General features: G+C 40.8%; 1 long non-coding RNA gene across 2 annotated transcripts in view; it reads right to left on the minus strand.

Moving 5' to 3' along the window:
• Positions 1–9627: 9627 nt before the first annotated feature.
• LOC145659923 (uncharacterized) overlaps positions 9628–24460 on the minus strand; it is a 50042-nt gene continuing 35209 nt past the window's right edge. Inside the window, exons 2-3 of one of the 2 annotated variants that reach the window (XR_014126095.1) lie at positions 17752–19486; positions 9628–17586 (exon numbers count right to left, since the gene is read on the minus strand). This is a non-coding gene — a long non-coding RNA (uncharacterized LOC145659923). Of the gene's footprint in view, positions 19487–24460 lie in introns of both variants that reach the window. The other variant, XR_014126094.1, reaches the window with a different exon arrangement.

Raw genomic sequence — 24460 nt, forward strand, 5'->3', positions numbered from 1 at the left:
TGCAAACACTCCAGCTCATTTCCAACAAACCAGCACCCTTTCCCCTCCTGGGAGCTAGGCCTATTTTTAACATGTTCCATGTTCACTAATGCAGATAAAGCTCATGTAGCTTGACTAACAGTCTCACAAACAAAAAGCTAAATAAAAACAAAACACACTCTTTACTTCATTTATCACTTGTTGCAGCTTGTATAACTTTTTGGGGGGGTTGCTTCAGGTCTAATTGTAGAAAAGGCTAAGACAATTTTAAAGCTAGCTGTACAGAGAATTATCTTTATCATTTCACCTCTTAAAATGCGAAAGACTAGGCCCATATGGTTTACTGTGACTGTCACTTAGATGCTGCTAGTTAACAGAAGCAGAAGCCCTTACATCCACACCTGCACCAGCACAGGGCAGCACAATGCACACACACAGCCAAGAAAGTCTGAAGGGTGGCAAAACTCACAACCTTCTTTAATACAAAGAAGATTTGATAACAGCTCATGCTTGGAGAAACTGCTTTGAGGCCAACTATGATTATGACAAGAGATATTTAGTGATCGTATTACTCCATAAAGTGTGTGCTCTTTCTCTCTTCTTGCACTCATTATGAATGCTGCACAAATGTCCTGTATACTGCCTATTTGGCCAGCCCACTTCTGGACTAAATGTTGACAAGGACATGTGAGTTAAAAGATAACCAAACAGTTGATAAATAAATAACAGTTGATAAATAAAGATAAATAAACAGTTGTGGCTGCTTTTTAATTAACGAAAGTGAAGGTAAATGAAGTTACAATAACACACAGTATAATGCATTATTGGAGGGATTATTTGTTGTGAGTGGAGAGGAGAGAGATGTGGCCAATTGTGTGCTCAGCCTGATCTGAGCCATAGATGCTGTGCTAGTCAATATTTAGGGGTGTGGTTTCCATGGTTCTGCTGTCATCAGGGCTAAAGACCCAGAGGAGAGTATGACGTCTGGAAGTACGTCGTTAAAGAACTGATAACATTATTAAAAATCACAAAGTCCCGGAGCAAATACATTTTTTATTACATCAAACTGTCTCATTAATGTCCATCTCACATACAAGGAGTGATGCCAGATGAAAAGAAGTGGTATTACATTTTCAGTTAATAATTGGATTACATTTATTTAAGAGAAAATGAAGAGAAGGTAAGAGCGTCATCATGGATAACTAATTTTCTTTCTCTCTATCTGTCTTTACTGGTGTACTATATTTCCACGACACAAAGCTGTTGCTGCCAATTTAACACATATACCACAAAAACACACACAAACACACCGAGAGAGAGAGAGACACATGGCATTTCTTTGAGTCTTTCTTTTTTTCTCTTTACATATCCACAGTAGTAAACTGGCTGATGTGTACTTGATGCACTGCTATAGATATTATTGTGTTTGTGTGAGTGTGTTTGTGTGAGTGTGTCAGTAAGTTTAGATGGTTTCATGGCTCCCATGGGAACAACTGTCTCATAAAAAGCTTATCTCCCCCTTATCAGTGTTTTAAAGGGGGATAACCCCCCCATTAACAACTTCCAAGTGTCTGCCTGACCAATCCACAGGTCAGTCTCTCTCCCATGACATACAATGTCTGCTTGTGTGTTTGTATTTGTGTCCATTTTACATCCATTTGTCCCATTTTCTCTTATCTTTTCAAGACTGTATTGATCATTCTTGTATTGATCATTCATAGGCTCTAAGAATGAATGGTACCAAGGTCGCAATATATACAGCATAAATAAAATTAACTAGTACTAGAAGTGATATTAGCAGAGGTTGCTGCAGTAGTACTGAAATGAGAAGTAGCAGAGAAAGAGTCAGAGGAGTTTCGGAAGTAAGACAGTTGTCACGCAACTGCTTTCAAGAATATGTGCTCTCTGCTGTGCTTTCAAGCTGAGCTGTGCTGTGGTTGGAAGCAGAGTGCACTCCTCTTCTCACACTGTAGACTTGTCCAAGTGCATCTGTGCTCACTGGTGTATGCCAAGACTGCACAAGGGGATTTCTCTGGCAGCAAACACAGATCCAAGCCAGTGATGAAAACTGGAATTATGTTCAGCTGAGAATATCAGAAATACTGATTGATTATAATATATTATTACAGCTAAAATAAAATAAAACACTTGGGCATGGAAAGTGGGAGAGAAGGATGTTGGGAGAGGGTGTGCAGAGACACAGACATTAAAAGGGCTGCAATGGAACCAGAGATGGTGTTTGTGTTTTTTTTTTCCCAAAAGACCCCCCTCTGACCACACAAGGCCACCCGCTACTATGGAGGTTAAAAGGGCAGGGGTTACGAGGAGTCATGCTTACTCCAACTAATTAGCCTTCAGCCAATAAGTTCTTTTTGGCCCCGAAACAGAGGAAGGGGATTATGAAAAAATATCTCTTGAAGTTTTATGTTATGATGAAGTTATGAGAATATCCTACGGAAAATGTCCACAGCATTGAAAATGAAGATTTTTTTTTTTTTTTAAAGAGCCTGTGTTATTGTAGCCCATGCAGAGAGTTTAGGATACTTGCCAAATCAGCTTATGCAGCTAGTTGTAACTACAATATATGGGGGACAAAGTTTTCTTCTGCTGGCCTGGAGAGTGGGACACCTCTTGTGTGGAACTTACAACACCCTCAAGGATGTGTGCATCCACATTCTGTGTGTTTTGGCATTTTGGGTTAAGGGTGGTCTTTCTAACTTTAGGGCGCCGTGTGTCTGGTTTGGTGTGGTCAGTTTCAGTGTGTCTGGGGCAGGCAGTGCTGGCAGTATCAATCACCCTCTGGGCAAACTCAGAGTCTGAAGTGGAACATGTGTTCAGCATCTCAGCTCAGCTGAGCTAACAAGCTCGGACTCTTCTGTGTGTGTGTATGCCCTGGACTACCTCACCATTCCCTGCACTGAGACAGGCCCAGCACTTCCAGTGGAATTTCAGAGGAAAGGTTCTATTCTGAAGGACTAACTTGAAATTATACCATAGATAGGTCTTATCCTGTGGACTATATTTCGTGAGATGTGTGCTGGATCAGTTTTACTGGTCAGTATTTAAGATTATTTGATGCAAAATGCAGTCTTGTCCACATATTTTGGCAGTTAAGAAGTTATGGCTTTGAGGAAATCGTGCCGCAAAATTATACCTATGAGCGGTTACATTGGAAACCATTTAATCTTTTGCAAACAACATTCTAAAACATGGTGATATATAAGTATCTGTACCTCAAAACTACTAAAACAGTGGAAATGATGATTGAGTTCCATAGACATCAATCTGCATCAATCACTGACAGTCATCAGCTTTCGATCTCTGGAGACCACCATCTCTGAGTAGCACACGCAAAGCATAGTAATGCAGGTACTTAGCATTAACTAAAAGATCTTTCTCTCTGTCAAAGAACAAGAGGAAGTGGATGTGTCAGTAGAATCACTTCTCCCTCAATCCAGTACAATTCATCTTATATCTAGTGGACACATTCATGTCATTCAGTTCTGGATTCAAAGAATCTGAATCAACCACTCTGTGTTACTCTGGCTCACCAACTCCCTACACCCCATCAGTCATCTGATGGAACTCAAAACATCACCTTATTCTCAAAAAACAAACAAACAAACAAAAAACCAGATGTACATATTTATATTTGAAGTTATTTTTAAATATATTTGTATATAAAAAGAGACCCAAACTGAGTGCCAAATTCTTCCCTGGGTCTTTTTTTTTATCTGTCAGTGTGAACACAAATAGCTTTCAAAATGAACACAAAACTTTGTTCAGGGTGGGTTCCCACTCTGCCCATCTTTATTCCCTAATCAGGCTTCAATAGATTGAAGCATTTCGCCTTCTACAAATCAAACTTGTCTTTTTCGAGTCATGTCATATGTTGGAACTTGTTGGAAAACAGACAAAAAGTAACTTTTTATCAAATTAAAAGTGTTTCTTTATTAATGTTTCATTGCAGCTGCTTTTATGGGTTATTCAGTTTTTAGTAAGAAAGTAAATAGCCTGATAATATCCTTAATATCCTGATAAATAGCTTAGAACTTCTTTGGGTGCATAACATTTGTGTAGTACTACAGTACTTTACATTACTTCCAATGCAAACTGTAAATAGCATTTGCACATAATGAGTTCTTTCTATGTATATGTACAATTATGCCCAGGAACAGAAACAGTTGTACACTTACAGGAACTCACTTGAGAACAAATACTGGGTTTAATGCTCACTTGTTATAACTTCATTCAAGAAATCCAATGAAATCCAGTTATTTCACTGATATCACCAAGTCCTATTCATGAGATCTAGTTACAGTTTTAGTGAAATCCAGCTTCTCCTGCAGCCATTTTCAATTGGAAACAAAAACTACTGGAGTAGTCTGAAAGAACTGGAGGTTATAAAAACAAGGTGCCATCAGATTGGATAAAGAATGAAGTGAGTGTCTGGTAAATAGAACTGGCCTGGGCTTCTTCTGCTAGTGTGGATGTGGGTGTGTTTTCATTGCTCTCCTAGGCTGGACCTTGTATGGCCTTTATAAATGAATGTCACTCCTCCTCTTTTGTAACTGCACCAGAATTAGCGATGGCCAGTAAGGGCTAGTACCACAATACTACTGGTTTGCCTTCCGGCGATGGTCATTAAAGTGCTTTATTGCAAGCTAGGCTTCATTGCGATCTCTACATCACTATGGGAACAGAACAAACAGTCTCGGTGCCACCAGTAATGGGATGAAAACTCTGAAGTATATAAACTAGAGACCAGGCTAATTAGGAGACTCCCAAAAGCTCTGGAACTTAAACACTTTCATTAGGCTGAGCATATGGGCTAAGCAACATTTGTGTCTCCTCATGAGTCAGATTTCTCTCATCAACAATCTTAACACTTTCCTGAATTAGGTAAATGGTTCCTAGATAATTGGATGATATATATATATATGAGTGCTTGTATGCTGAGGTATCTCAGTCTAAGAAAAACAGCATGACAAAAGTGAGTCCTGATATTTTAGTTAGAATTGTCAACTGTTCACATTCATGAGAGTTGACCAAACTTAACCTCTACAGTTACTGCCATTGACCTTTCAAGATAAGACATTTTGATATAAGATGTTTTGATATATAGGGCCTAATTTACAGATGGCCTTGTAATGCCTCAGTCAGTAGAAGCAGATTTTGTCTGAATTTCTGGGCCTGTTACTTTAGCCCCAACCTGAGCAATGCTTGTCGACAACTGAAGATGTTATTTGATACCCATTTAATAATGGGTAGGGTGTTTTATAGGGGTGAAATATTTGATGTCATATAACAACAGACTGGAAATAAAATGTTACTACAGTACAGACTACAAACATGACAGAGCTTAAGCATAAAAAAATGGGTTTTTTAGGGATAATTATTGATCTAGTTAGAAATTTTCAAACATTTCAGTCTTTCAATACTGGGATGTGTGTGCGTGAGTATGTGTGTGTGAGAAGAGAGCATGTCCCCCACTTCACAGACCAGTTTCGCACTGAAGTTTCTCCTGTTGCTTCCGATTATCGTCTTTTAATGAATACTCTTAACAGAGAACACACAGAGACATTTTTTCACACATACATGCACACACATGCTCACACACAGCATATTGCATAATGCTCTTCTGTACTTAGCTGTTCCTGATTACTGTGATTACATGAAAGCTCTGTGTGAGAGTCACAGCAGCTGTGGGAAACTCTCTCTCTCTCTTTCTCTCTTCCTCTCAATCTCCCCCCTTTCTCTTTCCCACTCTTTCTGTTTCTTTTCCTTTCTCCCTCCCTCCCCATCCATCTCCCTCTTTCCCGCTCTCTCTCCCCCTCTCTCTTCCTCTTTTCTCCTCACACACCAGCCTTGGAGCAAGAGTGGAAGAACAGCAGGTTAGGAAATGACTCTCCCTACAGCTTCACATGTCACAGGTTACTAATGCACTCCCCTGCCCTGTAACGTCTTTCCATTGCCTTTCTCCCCACACTCCTCTGGGTCTGACACATGCGCTACCAGAGGCGACCACTCACACTCTCACTTTTATTGGGATAACTTTGTTTACTCTGTGACGCACGTGGACATATACACATAACTCCCTGGCGAGGTCAGCGAGCTTCAGACAGTAGGATGAGTCGCTGTAATCAAAAAGCTGGGACCCCTCTCACCCAGTGCCCTGGAGGTAGTTGTGTTGCTGCTGTTGTGTGTGTGTGGGGAGGGGGGTGCTGATAACTGGACAAACAGCAGGGAGGAATCTTGGATTTCCGGACCAGGGTTCACCTCCTTGGCATCAGCTGATAGACCTTGTGCCCCAGTGTAAGGACGCAATCATGATTTACTGCATATGGGTATCCAGCTAAGAATGGTTACAAGATGACCCTTTCTCCCTATAGATAAAATGAAAGGTATTTATATACAGTAAATTTCTCTCAGAGAAAAGACAGCAAAATATGTGTGTGTGTGTGTGTGTGTGTGTGTGTGTGTGTGTGTGGAGTAAGAGAAAAAGAGAGTTTACTATCATTGTGCCATTATGCTCTTCATATATATCATTTTAAGTATCTCTTGTAAGGTCAGTTTGCAGACATAATTCTTCATGTCCAGGTAGGATCTGAGCTACGTCTGCAAAAGTGGCAGGTACTGCCTGGGTATTAAGATTTGGTTAGATCTCAGCACTCTGAGCGCTCACCCAAGTGACTGCACTGATATAGTAAAATGATTTAGTATTAGCTGAGCAGTGTGTCATGTTGACTCATGCGATCACCATTCCCTTAGGCCAGTGAGAGTCTGTTTTCTAATACCTGTATAGACACAGTAGTGCCACTTCATAATGATACAGCAAAAGACAGCAACTGTTGGTCACTGATGCACAGAAGACTGCTTTGTGACATACGCACACACACATATGCACGAACACACACACGCACATGTGCACATGCACACACATACACACGCAATGAGAAAAGGATTTCAGGGAGTAACTGCAATGTACAGTGGTAAAAGATTTTGTGGTAATCAGAATTCTACTGAAGAAAACATGGTTTCCTGAAAAACTGAATAGCTCAGCACTTTACTTTACTTTGCACAGCTCATGAATGCCCTTTGATGAAATGCGCTGACTCTCCAGAAACCTTGCATTGTGATTTCAGTGACGTACACAAGATTTCCAGTGAAATGACGTTGTGTGTGTGCCCTTTCACAGGAATTTTTATTTTGATTGTCATATATATATATATATATATATATATATATATATATATATATACACACACACCCACACACACACATACATATACACGAACACACACGCAATGAGAAAAAGATTTTAGGGAGTAACTGCAATGTACAGTGGTAAAAGATTTAGAGGTAGTCAGAATTCTACTGAAGAAAACATGGTTTCCTGAAAAACTGGATAGCTCAGCACTTAACTTGCGCAGGTGATGAATACTCTCTGATGAAATGTCCTGATTCTCTGGAAACCTTGCACTGTGATTTCAGTGAAGTACACAAGATTGTGCGTATATGCCCTTTCACAAAAACTTTGACTGTCTATATATATATAGTTATGTGCAAAATAATAGCAGTCTAACCACTAATGTATTTAATTACTGATTTTGGCAGAAAAGATAATACAACATGGGAAAAAATTCATGACGAGGTGTAGCCGAGTAATGGGCAACCAACAGAATCAACAGTCATGACATGCACGGTGCTAATTGGGTGTAATTGACTCATTTAATGAAAGGGGCGTGTTCAAATTAATAGCAGTGTGGAGTTCAGTTAGTGAGGTCATTCATTCTATGAAGAAACAGGTGTCAATTATGGCCCTTATTTAAAGAAGGAGGGCAGCAAATGTTGTACCTGCTGGTTTTAGCCCTTGCTCAGTGAGTAAAATGGGTTGTTCCAGACATTGTACTGAAGGAGAAAGAACTTTGATCAAGAAGTTGATTGGAGAGGGGAAAACATATAAAGAAGTGCAGAAAATAATTGACTGCTCAGCTAAAAGGATCTCAAATGCTTTAAAATGGCAAACAAAACCCGAAACGTGGTAGGAAAAGAAACGCTACCATCCGCGTAGATCATAGAATAACAAGAATGGCAAAGAAGCATCCAATGATCAGCTCCAGGGAAATCAAAAAAGATTTTCAGTTACCTGTGAGTGCTGCAACAATCAGAAGACGCCTTCACATATAAACTTTCAGTTTATACTGTAAATAATCAAGTTTGTAAATGAAAATGAAGACGCTGCTATTTTTTTAACAGCCCATTATTCTTTTTTCTTCATTTTCAGTTTAAAAATTATTTCGTTTATATTTTCATTTGGAATTGAATGTGCAGTTCTCCCAGTGACTTTGTGTATATGGAAATAAATGCTATTATGAGGATTGAGATTTTTCTCAGTTGTGTTAAACACACTGCTACTATTTTGCACATAACTGTGTGTGTAATATATATATATATATATATATATATATATATATATATATATATATATATATATATATATAAAGAGAGAGGGAGCGACATTCAAAATGTCTTGCAAGTTAAATGTCTTGCAGTAGACAACTCCCAAAAGAGTGGGTGATAGCAGCTGATCCTTTTGCGCCAGTTATTTTATTGGCTGTGTTGCAGGCTGCAGTACCGTAGTTATTATCTGAGTGCTCATTTATCTGACTCTGGATGAGCATGTCTGTGATGTTTTTCACTCGTCTGTAGGAGATGAGTGGACAATCCTTAAAAAGAGATGCAGTCTCTGCATCATCCTGGAGGATTCTGAGCTGTATAATATGAGCTACTGTTTTATTTGACAGATGGCAAGTCAGAAACAAAGGAATTCTTGTTGTCTTAACAGTAGATTGTTTATAGGTCAGTGCATCCACTCCCTGAAAAGGTAAAACACCTACAACTTCCTTAGGATACACACGGTTGTTAAAATATTTACACATTTCTATACTTTTCTGGAGGAAGTCTTCACTCTCATGGAAAATGCATTTAAGTCTAAGTAGCTGTGAGTAAGGGATTGAGTTTTTGCAGGCCTTGGAGTGTGAGGAATTATATTGTAAATAGAAGTGAGAGTCTGTAGGTTTATAATAGATGGTGATATTTAATTTCACTGAAACATCCAAAAAAACACCCTCAGGCCAGGACATGCTACATTCCATGTATATTCAAGAGCTGGGTTGGAACTTGGAATGAACAGTGGGAGCTCTTCTAATGTGCATGCAGCAATACCACAAATGTCATCAATGTAGAGGTTTTAAGGGTACAGCTCCAGCATATTGGACCCCATGGAATGAATTATGAATTAAATATCTACTTTTTCATATATAAACTTGTACCGCTTACTACTAATTCAGAAGTACTACTTACTACTAATTCAATTTGGTTCTCTTTTTATATACAAATATCTTTAAAAATAACTTCAAATATAAATATGTACATCTGTTTGTTTGTTTGTTTGTTGTTTTTTTTTTAGAATAAGGTGATGTTTTGAGTTCCATCAGATGATTGATGGGGTGTAGGGAACTGCTAGAATTACTCACCAGGAATCTTCTGACTTTCAAAAGGTTGTTGCATGCAAACCGCTTTGGTGAAATACATTTAATGTCACTTGTTGTATTAGTCACCTTGAGAAATGTAAATAATGATCTGTGTCAAAGTCAACTTTGCCTTATCAGTAATAACTTACGTCACAGACAGCCACTCTTCCAGTGCACATCTGTGGTTTGGTCTTATACATGCTTAGTCTAAGAAGATGTCACAAATTCTTAAACACAATCTTTAGATGCAGGATGTAGCTTTTATGTCCAAACAGCTGTAAAAGATCACAATTAATCATTTGGAGTCATTATATCACATCACTTCACTGACTGCCATGAATCATGCTCAGTGATCAAAGAACATACTGGATTTACTCATATAACATCTGGAACATTGTTAGCTTTAATAGTGCCCCATAAAGTTGCATTGTTTCAACACTATAGTCATGTAAACTGAGACATTATGAAAAACTGAATATAAAATGGAAATTTGTTTTATTATATTAAATATATGTTCATTTTCTTTTTGTGAGAGTTGATTTTGAGTTTTCAGTTTCTCCTGCAACTTGCCTTTTATTAATTTCATAAAATACAAAAATAAAATAAACAAACAGAACCACTAGGTTCTGCTGTAATAACGTGAAGTTCTAACATCCCCCATTTCAGAACATGAACACATACACATGCGCACAACCACCCAGCCAGCCACCCACACCCCTTTAGGTGCTGACCCATAGACAGGAAGATCTTTAGCTCATTAACCCCGGTCTGTGTTGTGAGAAACGCATTAAAACATTGTTCTCACAGGGTGAACCAGCTTCAAAGCAACACCACTAGTTTCATACATCCTGTAACAGCTAAATTTGATGTCATCTGAGAATTTTCTGTAATTTAAGACAACACACTATATGTTCTTGCATCCTGGAGAACCAGAAGATTTTGCATAACCTCAAATACTTGATGGAAATTGAAATGTTGTTGTGGGACTTAACATGTAGGCTTGGTCTTGGTGTTGAGGTGTCAGCATCTGGTGGTAGCCAGTGAGGGATGGGGGTGGGGCATCAGGGATGATGACTCGTGTCCGCTTCGTGGTTCTCCAACTTTCCATCATCATTAATATCATCATCGTTGTCACCATCATCATCATCTTTATAATTTCCCCTCACGCTGCAAACCACCGCATGAGCTTACATGTTCCATTTCACTAGGTTGGGAAAATAAGTGATGTGCTCCATTGCCAGTGCCTCCCCCCAGTCCGTCCAAACAGTCTGCCCTCTGTGTGTGTGTGTGTGTGTGTGTGTGTGTGTGTGTGTGTGTGTGTGTGTGTGTGTGTGTGTGTGTGTGTGTGTTAGAGAGATGAGGAGAGAGAGAGAGGCTCCAAATAATGTTTGGTCTCAGGCAGGTCTTCAGTTTGTTCTGCTCTAAGGCCAGAGGCACTGCTGTTTTTGTGTGGAACAGGGCAGGGGCTTTATGAGAAACATCACGGTTATGACAATGTATCTGCTCTTTTTTTTTTTTCTTGGAGTTGATTGGTTGTGTTTTGTTTTTCCTCACCATGAGAAGGTGATGTTATTGAGACTACAGTCATGGCCAAAGGTTTAGAGACTGTCACAAACTTTGGTTTTCACAAAATTCACTGCCTCAGTTTTTGTCAAAGGTTTATTTGGTATAGTGGTACAATTATAACCAATTCATAAATTGTTTTTTTTTTTTTAGTTCTTATTGAGAAATACATCCAGTTTAAACAAAGACTTAATATTTACAGTGTTGACCCTTCTTTTTATGACTTCTGCAATTCGCCTTGGCATGCTGGGTATCAGTTTCTGGGCAAAATCTTGCTTAATCAGTGCTTGGAGTTGATCACAGTTTCTGTGTTTTTGTTTGTTCACCCTCTTCTTGAGGATTGACCACAGGTTCTCAGTGGGATTGAGATCTGAGGAGTTTCCTGGCCCTCCTAAACGTCAGTAAGACAAAGGAGCTGATTCTGGATTGCAGCAAGAAGCAGGAGCGGCACTACCAACCTGTGAGGATCAGTGGAACCACGGTGGAGAGAGTAGATAGTTTCAGGTACCTTGGTGTTCACATCTCGCAGGACCTGTCCTGGTCCCGCCATACCAACTCCCTGGCAAAGGCGGCTCGTCAGCGTCTTTACCACCTCAGACGCCTAAGAGACTTCAGACTGCCCTCCAAAGTACTGCGGAACTTCTACACCTGCACTATCGAGAGCATCCTCACGGGGAACATCTCAGTCTGGTTTGGGAATAGCACCAAGCAGGACAGACAAGCACTCCAAAGGGTAGTGCGTTCAGCAGAGCGCAGCACTCACACGGAACTTCCTGACCTGCAGACCATCTACTACAAGCGGTGCCAGACCACGGCCAGGAGAATTGTGAAGGACCCCACCCATCCCAACAATAGACTCTTCTCTCTGTTGAGGTCAGGGAGGCGCTTTCGCTCCCTGAAGACCAAGACAGAGAGGCTGAAGAGGAGCTTCTTCCCACAGGCCATTCGGGCCCTGAATCAGGGAAACTGATAAACTGTGGGGACCACCACCACCATGTAACATAACTGTATATCTGTATATATATATTTATATTCAATTACCTTGTTACACAACAACTGTAGATATGTTATACGAAATGGATCTGTACATTCTGTAGATTGTGTACATATATACACAACCATATACATTGTACATTGTGTATATAATCATAATATACATATATTGTACATACGTTAATATATTTTGTACATACATAGAATATATATATTTATCTTGCATATATATATATTTCACATATAGAGAATATCTATATTTCTCTATGCACCCGTTTTCTTTTCCTCAGTTTGGACAGAGCACTCTCCACCATTTCACTGTGTATGACTATGTATGTGACGAATAAACCAAACTTGAAACTTGAAACTTGGTCCCAAAATTTCAATGTTTTGTTCACCAAGCCACTCAGTTATCATTTTTGCCTTGTGACATTGTGCTCCGTCATGCTGGAAAAAGCATCGTTCATCACTAAATTGCTCCTGGATCATTGGGAGAAGTTGCTATTAGAGAATGCTTTGATACCATTCGTTATCCATGGCAGTGTTCTTAGGCAAAACTTTGAGCAAATTTGAGCCATGACTGTAATGTAGTGAAGTGTCTCTTGTAGTCTGATGACCCTTAGATACTGTTCATCCCAATCGGCTCTCTAGGGCCCAAATCAGGAGGCTGGTGTCTATTCTCATTCCTTCACTCTTATTCATTCTATTGTGTTACTACACACGTCCAAGACAAAAAAAAATTAATCCACGCAGTTACATAGATAAATTAATTGACACAGCCTTAAAATGTAACTGAATGAATTTCATTCTCTGATATTCATCAGCATGGGGTACTGCATCAAGATTCATAGCTGTCTTGCTGCAGTATCCCATGCAAGCCACTTCAAACTCATTGCTCACTCTGAAGATCAGTGGGCTCATCACACATACTGACACTGCCAGAACATAAACAACCATATCATGGGATTGTCATAAAGCCCTGTTGTCTCTATATAACTTCCCGAGCCCCCTACCCCCAGCTCCCACTCATACCTCTCTCTAAGGACTCTGCCCAGCAGGCCCCATTAATACCCCAGGTGTGTAAACATTCCCCATCCCAGTGCCCAGAGCACAGAGCACTTGGCTTCTTGAGGTGCAGGAGTGGTCAGCAGTGTGGAGCTGGTAAGACGTCCTAACTTCAACACAGATGGGTACTTCCAGCTCCCTCCCTCCAGGGTGGGCTTCAGCACCTCAGTCAGAGAGCAGGTTCAGGCTTTGGACTAGGAATAGCCAACCAAGCAGGAGCAAAGGTCATTTTTTTAAACAACTTTCATGAAAATGAGGAAAAATATACAATCATTAAAGGTCATAACCTACATAACCTTTCCTCTGTTCTCATTCCTCCCACCAGTATTCACACCCCTACATTGAACTCTCTGACTTGTTTTATACTCTCTGCGTAGACCAGATCCTTCAAATCCTGATATCCAGCAAGCCAACCTGCCAGATTGGAAAAGAATGGAAGGAACAGGATCAGACTGGTTCTTGAAGTGTGCTTCCATTCATCACTACCACCATTAACAACTCCTTATCCTCAGTACATGTGCCTACTGCATTCAGGATCACCAGGGTGGTACCAATCTGTCTCTTGATAGCTCTGACATATGCAAGTACAAACTGGTACCACTCCTCTCAAAAGTTCTTGAAGAAGAAGTCTATTGTCTCTCCTAGAACCAGCTCCAGGATCCTAAAAGTCTGGCTTCAAACTGACTGGCATCAAGTCAAGGATGATGGCTCACCATCCCAGTAAGACTGAGCTTCTGTACATCCTCTGAATTCCTGATCCTCACAATGAACTTAGTTAGAGTTCATTGTGAACTTAGAGAACTCTCTGGTCACTGTGTCTGAAACTAAATGCAGCTTTGGTGTAACTGGATTACCAATTATCATTCTCGACCCGTGTTTCAAAGCTGACCTGGTCATGCAGGTTTTTCCTTTGCAACTTGCAAAGGATTCAACCCTTTCTCTTCAGGAAGCTGTGTTCAGTCTCTTGTCAGCTAAAAGCTTGACAACTGCAACTTGTTACTTGTTGATGTTCCTCTACAAACCAATGCAATTGACCCAGAATGCAGCAGCATAGCTGGTCTTCGATCTTCCAAAGCATGTAACTCCACTGCTGCATTCCATTCACTGACTTCCAGTAGCTGCATGCATCAGATGTAAAACCCTGATGTTCACCTACAAAGCCAAGAATGGACCAGCCCCTCTCTACATGATGGCAATGTTGAAAGTTTGATATGTGCCTTGAGCACTTTGAACTTCAAGTATCACTCAACTTGAAACATCATTCTTTAAAATCTTATCAAAGACAAGCATCAAGACTCTTCTCTGACCTTGCTACCAGATGGTTGAATGAACTTCCACTGTCCCTCCCTTGCTCCCTTGCTTCAAAACTAGTCTGAAGACTCATCTATTTGTGCAGTATTTAAATGACCACTAATTCTGAAATTTAAATATTGCATTGTCTCGTAACATCCTGAATTACTACTACTACAGATTAATTGATTGATTTATTAAACCCTCTTAGCATTTATTTGTTTGGACTTACACTTATGCTCATTTTAAGTATCAGCATTGACTATTGTATCCTGCAGTATCTTAGTTCTATGGTATCTTGGACTTTATTCTATTTTATTGGTTAGGATGCATTCTATGAGAAGATGAGGAAGCTCTTTTGTAAGTCATTCTGGATAAAAGTGTCTGTTACATGCTATAAATGTAAATGTGCTTTTGTAAACTGCCAATTTTTGGGTCATTAGCCACAAAGATCCAGTGACGTAACACAACATGTGATCTCAGAGGAAACAGATCAAGAAGGAAAAAGCTCAGGGCAGCATGTTGCCAGAATTTAGTACAACCCAAATAGTGCAGTGCCTTGTTTACTAACACAGAGAATTTGTAGTCTTGTAGTGTTAATGTGCTGTGAAAGCTTCTGTTGTTCCAGCGCCAACTTCTAGCCTGCCATACAACGACTCGTGACTGAGGCTTTGGCCTTGGCCCACTGTCCTGTGGGTTGAAAAGCCTGGTTAACTAGTCAGACAGTAAAACACACCTACAGGAGACTCTTCCTTTGGGTTTTGCATTAAATGTTGCACAGCATGGCTCACCAGCTTCCCTCGTAGTGGTAAATGGCAGAGACCAGCCATAAACAGAGAAAGTCCTGCAATCAACATTTAATTCTCAGCCCAGTGCTAGCTGGGCCTCAGGATCGCACCATGCTCACTGCTACAGCTTCTCTGGACCACAGTTCTGAGCTTCTGGGGTCACTTCCAGTCTCCTCATTCAGTCCATCTGAAGTTAATGATGGCCTAAACAGGGTGTCAGGAACATGGTGTGCTGAGCTCATTTGTCACAGTATGAATGTGATTTTATGGTGGAAGGGACAGCATTGGAACTGCATGAATAGACCAGTGAAATTAAAGTCATTAGTTTCTGGATCAACAAGGTTTCACTGAACATCACACAGAAAATGAGAAGTTTGCATGAATGAAAGAAACAACTTTGCCATATTCATCTATAATGTTTAAAACAGTTCCATCCATGACATTGTTTTGAATGTACTACTGGAGTAAGAATTCCCTGGGTGCTTATGCAGCTGGGTTACACTGATTTGTCAAGGAATTTTTGGTCTCACTGATACCAAAGGCCTATAAGACTGCCAACTACATATGTACAGATTTATAAGCATGTTTATGCCACAATAAAAACATCATTCATTATCCATACATCTGTCATAGCATCACATTTTCAGAGTTGTTTAAAGCTTTGTACAGATTTTGACAGGAAGATCTGGACCCCATTGTACTTTTTCCTTAAACTTGGATTTTCTCACACTGTTGTTGTGTGATTGTTTGGTTTATGAATGTGGTCAGATGCAGAATAGTCAACTTCAGGACAAATTGTGATGGTATGAAGAAAGGATCCAGATCCATATTAGACCTAAAGTAAAACAGCAAGTAATAGCATTCATATGGAGGACAGAGAAGTCAGATGCAAGTGGTATTAGGACTATTAGCACACAATTAGTACAATGCAGAACATTGTTTCAGAACAAGAACCTAAGTGGTTGATTCATGCTCTGTAGCTTCTGTATTGTGGCTAATGATTGCAAATTTAAAATATCATTTCTATTATCTGGAGTATAATTTTCATTAGCAGTACAACTAGAACTAGATGTACTTAAAATTCTAAACTGTAACGTTGTGAAGAAAAAGATGAAGCCAAACTTCAGAAGTTGAAGTTATGTTCCTGTGTTCCTTTAGTCCTGCTGGTCTTCTGGTCACTGACAAGGACTCACAACTAGATGCAGGATTCACCAGCTGTCCAACTCACCAGATTGCATTGTTTGAGTTGGTTTCTCAACACTTACTCTCTACAGGCAGTGAGAAAAACACTGATTTAGAATTTTAAAGGTGTGACTGGCTGATTGGCTAACTTACTAAGAGTGATACTAGTAAACAGGGTTTATTCATTGTCTCGTGAGCATTAATCACTGTTGAAATTTTGGCAAATTAATTGCCAATTAATCAAATGGTACTGGACAAGGCAGTATAAAGTGATTATAAGATTTATCCTATGTTTTGTGATGGAACAGCTTTGTAAAGAGTTTATATAGTTGGATTATCAAAATTATGTCTTTATATATTTAGTTATTCTGTAGTTGTATGGATCATGTTGATTTGGACAGGCCACCATGAGAGAAAAAAAAGAAAAAAGAAAAATCTATATACCCTCTGGGAATATCCAGACAGTGTCTTTGATCCTTTAATGATTAATGATGTCCAAACTGTGGGATCAAAAATCCCACTGAACTGGGACCTGGGGAAGTCCCGTTTCCCTAAAATTCTGGCATTGTTCCAGAAAGACTCAGAAGCTCCAGGATGTGTGGTGTCAAGCTGAGAGGTTTGACCCTTATCTCACAGGTAATAGCTTCGATAAGTGAGCTTTAAGAACTGTAAGACAATAACAAGCAACTCCTGAAAACTGTAAGTAAACATGCAAAAGGAATCAAAATAAAAGAGAGTCAATGAGCAATATGCCTACAAATTAGATTTCATGCCTTGATAACATTTTTAGGTTAAATTATTAATTTATGTTTATCTGCAACTACATCTACATGCCTGGATTCCCCTACCTGAGAACCAAAGAGCAGTTGCTCTAGACTGGAAAATGCTGAAAATCAATGACAAAGTACTTCCCAGTGTCAGCTGCAGCTGTAGCCCCGTGCGGTGATGTGTTCCTGATTTCATTCATTTTCAGCCTCCTTTTTGCTTTCTGTTTCCATGGGGCAATGCATTGCAGTTGTCAGAGCCTCTGCACTCATTGCAGGCCCAGTCCAAAACAATCAAGTCCTGCACTCACCCAGATTGGCAAGGTCATTTAGAATAAATTTACATCTAGCCTTACTGGAATTACCTGGCTCTGACACACGATGTCCGTCACTGATCTGGAAAGTTTTGATGAAGCTTGATATAAACTGAAATATAAATTGAAATGAAGTTTTTAAGTCCTGGCTCATGGCATCATTAGCATGATTCTCCACCTCTTTTGCCTAATGTGCCTGTATTAAAAGATGTGATTCAAGCCAGATGTTGCTCTGTTCCTTGTTAAACATGTTGACAAAGAGAAATGTAATGATCACCTTAGAAAGCTCTTCCTTTTGTCTCTTTGAGAAGAGGGGGATGTCCACTGAATTGGGAAAACAAGTGGGTGATCCTAAATGTCAAATAAAATCCAGAAAGTATGAGGCAGCATTAGCTGAGGGGTCAAAGGTCAGAGGTCAGGCGAGGCTCACCTTTGCGAGACTAAGCCAGGACATGTCCATTTGGGGTGCAGTGGAGCAGAGACACAAACACACACACACACACAAATATATATAAAAACATGAAAAAGCTTTGGTTATTGTCATATAGCTGCTAATGCTTGAGTCTGTGCTTTAGTTTGCAAGTAAGAGAGACTCTTAAGCACAATACTGACCTTTCTTGCCTTTTTACCGCAGCCAAAACCTTTTAGTTGCACAACAAAGCAGTTAAGACTTTCTCCAAACATGGCCCACCGCAGGCTGCTGAGTGATACACGCCCCATGGCACCAACCCAGCAGGTAGCAGCTAAGGCCCCAGAGATTTACACTGCCCTCCTGAGCGGACAGGCCACTGACCAGTCGGCCGGACAACCCCCACATGGCCATGCATGGTGCAACTTCACAAAATTAATTTCCTACTTAGCATGGAGTCCTCTCTTGAGCTCGGCAGGAAACTCTAAGGCCTGAGTCAAGAACATAAAGAACATGGAGTCACTGAGGTGTTTCAAAGATGCATCTCAGTCACTGATCTCCATGACCCCAACAATGCACACTTGTCCTCTGAGCCACCATACTCAGACACACATTCACATCATTTGACTGCTCTGCTATATATGTATGACTGTCAGGAAGGTTATGGAATTCTCAAGATAACCAGTAGCAGTACTATCAGCTGGTGTTTGATGGAGAATGTTATAATGGTAAATCAAGGGGTGTGTTTGAATATTTGCCATCCTCTTTATGAATGGGCAGATTTCTCCTTGATGACGGTGTAAACAGTGGGCTGATCTCAACCTTTTTCCCATTCTTTACTCTCCAAACATTTACGTAACAGCAGGCCTTCAGTGGGAGAACCAATGCAAGTGAGTTCAACCATTCTTCCTTCAATCATCAAAGCATGCTTTATAAAACTCTCTGTCCCCATGCCCCAGCCAGGCAATGTTTAACTCATGTTTAATGAGACTTTGATGCTGTATTTTCTGACAGGGTGTGCACACCTAGTCATGAAAAGAAACTCACAAAGTCTGAACCCATTCAGAATGGCATTGTTTTAACTTTTAATTTTTTAAAGAATGCAGTATCCCTTACACAAGACAGTAGTTCCACCAGTGAATTAATATTTGACACTGACTACCATGATATGGAGAGCTCCGGATATTAAAGCTGTCTTACTATGGACTATGGTTCAGCTCAAAGAAACAGTAGGGACAGTGCAGTGAAGAGTGCAGAAATCTCCCCATGATGTACACTATGTACACTGTACTCAAAGTGCTGTTACTGAAAATGTGCATTAAAATAATAATAATAATAATAATAATAATAATTTCTAAACCCTAGTGCATTGATTTCCTGTCAGCCATTTCAGCATGCAAGGTTGAAGCAGGGTATGTCTGGGTGGTTAGCTGGACATCATGGCAGGCTGGAGAAGTCTTGGTTCGTGTGACACTGTACAGGTCTCTGTCACTGACCGTTGCAGGTCTGCTTTGACTCTGTCTGGTGTGACACATTCTCTTCTCATGCCAAGCCTCTGCGCCTTCTGCAGACTAATATCTACAAGTCTTTCCTTTAGTTGTTCCTGTGGTGAACAAAATGATACATAAGACAAAGTTGAAGTAGCCATCTGCTTTTGTAGCACTGATAGTCAAGACAATATTTGCTACCATGTTTCCATGTAGGGAAATAGATTTTCCAGTTTTCAAACTTTCCAACTTTTCCAGTTGTAACCCATTCCTAAGGATCATGATTGCAAGAATGATGTGACCGTTTGTGAGTTGTCTGCATGCATAAATGTGTGTCAGACTTTATCTGTCTCTTTAAACAGTCACTCCTTTGTAAGGATGATTTCTGCTTTGTCACAGGAAGCATGGATTTCTCACTGGAGATTCCAAACATCTGGCTGCTTATTATCATACAACTCCTTGATGTCATTGTTGGGAAATGGGTTTGGTCAACACAGAAGTTCACTAACAGGTAAAGACTAACACAACATACATCTGGGTCTATCATTATTTCCCTGCTACACTTGTGTGGTCAGTGTGCTCTTTGTGTGTGAGGTCAAGGCTCAGACATGCAACCTTGTCTTGCAAAGGATTGTTCTTTTAATTCATGTTTGGTTTTGGCTAACAGTAATATGCACTGGAGTGCAGTCAAGCCCTAAGAACAAGTGGTATCAAAGGGGGAATCAAAAAGTGAACAGATAAAAAGAAATACAAAGATATTTCATAAATAAAGGAAAATGAAAACATCAACCTCTGTAGGCTTTTTTATACATTACTGTATATCTGTAGGGACTCACTGCTGTGAACAGGCCTACGACCCTTTATGGTTATATTTTGAAAGATTTTGAATGCAATTCTATGTAGGTCTATTAGCAAAATGACATCTGACAAGACATCTAAATTAAATTTACTATTGCAACTACAGGGACTGGCCTATAGCAGCCTGGCCTATCTCAGCATTCTGAAGAAAGGGCTGTGGGATTATTAGTAAAATGGCATGATCCATGTACCTGCTAGCTAGCTACCTTAGCCATGTCTGGTGTCTTAACTGTGGCCTATAGCTGGACAAAATGAACACTGTAAGAGTTCATTTAGCACTGTAGGTTTTTATGCAACACTGGGCATTTTACTTTAATTAGATTGACTGAGGGAAAATGGCTGGCTTGTATTTAAACATGTCTGTCTTCCCAGATTGAAGGGATGCTTCCATTGTCCTGTGTTTGTGTCTCCAGGCAATACAGTTGCTTGGAGAGGATAGCTTAGCATAAGCACAGATGCGATCCAGAGCAATGGCATCTTACAACAACAGTAAGTTTAGTCTAACTTAGAGCACCATTGCTCAAGGTGATGGCAACAATTTTGGAATTGTTCAAGCCACACCATTAGGACCTGGAATGGCAGTCAGACTGCAGGTCTCCCCTCACCCAGGAGGCAAAGGAGACAGGTTTATTAGCCCAGTTAGAGCCGGTCTGAGGTGGCCAAGATCCTCCAGACACAGACGGTGACTCACTGTTTGAGCCACACAAGTGTTAGCCTGAGGAGACAGAGACGCGTTCAGACACACGCACTACTTCGCTGGGAGAATCCCAGCGAATCCTTCACCACTGTTTACACAGTGTCTCACACGCGCCACACACACTTCACACGCATATGCACACATGACAACAGCCCAAAAGCATTTTGGTCCACCAACCTCAAAAAACGTCTGCTTTCACTGCTTGTAGGAAGTTGCAGCATCGCCTATGACTCACTAACAATGCATCACTGGCTCTGCATGAAATACGACACTGAGCTCGCTTTCTGTCATTTCCTCTTTCGCGCTGGCAGACCAAGCACTTCCCAATGTGTCATGAGGTCCCTAATGGACTTAACGTAAGGAATGATGCAAGCGTCTCACTGGTGGATACGTGCAGGTCTTCCACAACTCAACGTTTTGGCTTCAGGGTTTTTTTTCTGACTCACACTTTGTTTCATTCATTGTTTACTGTAGATTGTCTGGATATATTAGGTTAATACACCTGGTTGACATGAACCTGCTGTGGGCCCTGAAACCTAGCCATTATTTTGTTGCTGTTTCTTGAATTGCTGCAGCTGGTGCAGTTCTGCAACTGCTACTGACCACAAGTGACTGTCAAAGCTAAATTGTTCCCATCGTGACTATTCTGTCCATCATACAATTGAGTGACATGACCGCAGAGGCCATGAGGTAATAATTTCCTTTTACTGAAACCTAACATTTAGTCCTGTTTTACATTACAATAGCACAATTACTATAAAACACAAAAGGTTATTTGTTCATTTGTGTAGTGCTTCCTCTTCCCACATTGTCCACCTGTGGACTGAAACTGCAGTTGGACTTGAATGAAACAATAACAATGAAAGCTGTCGACAGATTTCCAGTAATTTAGCCCTCCCAAATAAACTGCTTGATTTATGTTGGAGCTCCGGCGACTCCCTTCATTCAGCTAAACTTTCAGAGCTTTCTGTCAACCAACAGCTTGTTATGCACGTCTTGCTTTATTACCATAGACACACAACACACACACACAAAAGTCCCAAAGTGACTTTAAAGGCTGAGAGCAAATCTTTTAATTGAAGCTTTGCGTTCATTAGGGGTGAAGCACTCCTCTTATGAAGTCACTTGGCAGGCACCCGCACCCACGTCTGCACATGCTCTAAGTGCACGGCGAGCAGAGCATAAGAGCCGCTGCCTTTTGTTCTACAAGAATTTTCTCACCACCCATTAACGCATGTTTCCGGGGCCCCAACATTAAGGGGGCCTCTTTCCATGTGGCTCCTCTTCCTACCCTCTACACCTCCCCTCCCAGGTACCCCTCTAATGCCCCCCCTAACCCTGCTAGAAGCTAGACCATTCAAATACTCTCTCTCCCTTTAACACTTCTTGCCTACTGAGGGTGTCACAACGGGGAGCAAATCAAAACTCTATTTGATACTAATCCGTCTAATTGAGGAGCAAAGTGCAAAGGTAGAGGGGCACTTTGATCTGAGAGGCAGACTGGGCATGAAGAGCAAGAGGGAGGAAGGAGGGCAGTAAAGATTAGCACTGCCTAAGCTCTTTAGGCCTCTAGAGATAAAGAGGGGTTTTTCTTTTTGCTCTTTTTCAATTTCATCCTTCTCTGGCTCATGTTTTCATTTATTCAAAACCGTGTGAGAATTAGAGATGGTATAGAGGTAGAGATGGTATGAAGGTAGAGATGGTATGAAGGTAGAGATGGTATGAAGGTAGAGATGGTATGAAGGTAGAGATGGTATGGAGGTAGAGATGGTATGGAGGTAGAGATGGTATGGAGGTAGAGATGGTATGAAGGTAGAGATGGTATGAAGGTAGAGATGGTATGAAGGTAGAGATGGTATGAAGGTAGAGATGGTATGGAGGTAGAGATGGTATGAAGGTAGAGATGGTATGGAGGTAGAGATGGTATGAAGGTAGAGATGGTATGAAGGTAGAGATGGTATGGAGGTAGAGATGGTATGGAGGTAGAGATGGTATGAAGGTAGAGATGGTATGAAGGTAGAGATGGTATGAAGGTAGAGATGGTATGAAGGTAGAAAGGTAGAGATGGTATGGAGGTAGAGATGGTATGGAGGTAGAGATGGTATGAAGGTAGAGATGGTATGAAGGTAGAGATGGTATGAAGGTAGAGATGGTATGAAGGTAGAGATGGTATGGAGGTAGAGATGGTATGGAGGTAGAGATGGTATGAAGGTAGAGATGGTATGAAGGTAGAGATGGTATGAAGGTAGAGATGGTATGAAGGTAGAGATGGTATGGAGGTAGAGATGGTATGGAGGTAGAGATGGTATGAAGGTAGAGATGGTATGGAGGTAGAGATGGTATGAAGGTAGAGATGGTATGAAGGTAGAGATGGTATGAAGGTAGAGATGGTATGGAGGTAGAGATGGTATGAAGGTAGAGATGGTATGAAGGTAGAGATGGTGTGGCGATTGTGCTGTCTGATGGCCCGCTAAGAATTCTCCTTCCTCTGTAATCAGGTGGCATGTTTAAGGTGCAAAAAGTGGAGTGTCCTGCAGATGTTTGACAGAAAGGTCTGAACCGAAAGCTCGGGCTGAACTGTTCTATTCATAGAGCTCTGATCAGAGAAAGAATTAACTGTACTACATTTACTACCACACATTATTCATTCTCTCCCACACCCACTGCAGTGTTCACTATCGCTGTGTTCACGATCGCTGTCAGATCAGCCGTGTAGTGGCTGCGTGAGAGAGGGAAAAGAGGCAAAGAGTTTGTCAAACTGATCTCTAATGGGGCTTAGGGGAGGTAAAGAGACGTGGAGCAGAGACAGTTAAGCAGTTCATACACAGGACAGGAGGACCATCACCCTGCTTTCCAGGTCACAGCAGCTCAGGGGTTCATGCTTCCCTCAGACAGCATTCAACCATTTTCCTCTTATCGCATTCCTTGAGCTCAGACAAGACTTGCTCACAACACTGGCAATGTTTCTTTTAGATACAGATTAGCTGCTTCACTGCCTGTGGTCCTGACTAAAGTCATCATATCCATCCACAAATGCTTATTCTGACCTTGGGCTGCCCAGCTGGATCTCTGGGAGAGAGAGCAATGGTGCCCCCTGCCTGTGAGAGTGCTACTAGATTACATTTTACTGGACCCAAGGTCATGGACAGATCATTAGAACAGTGCCTCATAAGTATATTTAGAGCACAGTGACATTTTTCTCACTATTGAATCTGGATATCCTGCTTTAAGCTATTTTGTCACACGTCCTGAAAAGATCCCGATAGTAATTAATTACAGCTGCCTGTGCAAGTGCTGCTTTTTGTTATTATTTGTTTGATGATAAAATAGCACAGGCAACAAGAGATTGTGTGTATATAAAAGATAAAATGAAGCAACATGAGGAAACTCTCAGAAAAGACTTTTAAAAGATTTAAGAGAGCAGGCCTCGCCGGTTAAGGTCTGTAAAGAGCATGTGGGATTCCCATGGCCTCTGGGGATCGGGGTTTCGGCGTGTTTGGCTAAACTCAGGGGGCATGTGCAGTAACTAGTACAG

This window comes from Electrophorus electricus, chromosome 11, assembly GCF_041902795.1.
Source record: "Electrophorus electricus isolate QZ-2024a chromosome 11, ASM4190279v1, whole genome shotgun sequence".
NCBI classification, from domain to species: Eukaryota; Metazoa; Chordata; class Actinopteri; order Gymnotiformes; family Gymnotidae; genus Electrophorus; species Electrophorus electricus.